At 34.5% G+C, this 820-nt stretch overlaps 1 non-coding gene across 1 annotated transcript; it reads right to left on the bottom strand.

The window, feature by feature from the left end:
• Positions 1-430: 430 nt before the first annotated feature.
• Positions 431-532, bottom strand: LOC138837240 (U6 spliceosomal RNA). Its single transcript, XR_011375275.1, has one exon. It is a non-coding gene; the product is annotated as a U6 spliceosomal RNA (small nuclear RNA).
• Positions 533-820: the final 288 nt, after the last annotated feature.

Consider the following 820-nt stretch of genomic DNA (forward strand, 5'->3'; position numbering starts at 1 on the left):
TTGTAAACCCACTGGCAATTTTCTTTGGGCCTGGCTGACTTCACTTAATATAATTTTTTACAAGTCTTTTCATTTCCTAACAAATGGGGCAATGTCATTCTTTCTGATGGAGGCATAGAATTCCATTGTGTATATATACCACATATTCTTGATCCATTCATCTAGAAGGGACATCTAAGTTGGTTCCATATCTTAGCTATCATAAATAATGCTGCAATAAACATAGTTGTGATAGTAGTTTTAGTATGGTCTTGTTTGTGGTCATTTAGGTAAATCCCCAAAAGTGGGATTGCTGGGTCAAAGGGGAGCTTTATGGGGAATCTTTTGAGGAACCTCCATAATGCTTTCCAAAGTGGTTGAACACGTTTATCTTCCCACCAACAATGCTGTATGGTTCCCTTGTGGCCACATCCCCTCCAGCTTCTGTTGTAAAAATCTGGAACACTCCACGAATTTGCATGTCATCCTTGTGCAGGTGTGCCATGCTAATCTTCTCTGTATCGTTCCAATTGTTAGTGTATGTGATGATTAGGTTTTTTTGTAATTATCTTTTTTCGTTTTTATTTTTTGTAGTTTGCACAATGAGCAGAATATTTTTTATATCTAAAGTGCAATTGATTTTTTTTAAACTGCACAATTGAAAAAAAAGGAAGTTCAAAAGAATTGTCGAGAAATTTTACAACCATATATTTCTTTTTTTCTTTTTTTTATTTTTATTTTTATTTTCTGTGAACATATTGTACAGAGGGGTTACAATTACATGGGCAAGATAATGAGTACATTTCTTATCAAGCATTGCAGCCTCTTCCTTTGTTTACTC

Source organism: Dipodomys merriami, unplaced genomic scaffold (genome assembly GCF_024711535.1).
Source record: "Dipodomys merriami isolate MVZ:Mamm:240054 unplaced genomic scaffold, mDipMer1.0.p SCAF_267, whole genome shotgun sequence".
Lineage (NCBI taxonomy): Eukaryota > Metazoa > Chordata > Mammalia > Rodentia > Heteromyidae > Dipodomys > Dipodomys merriami.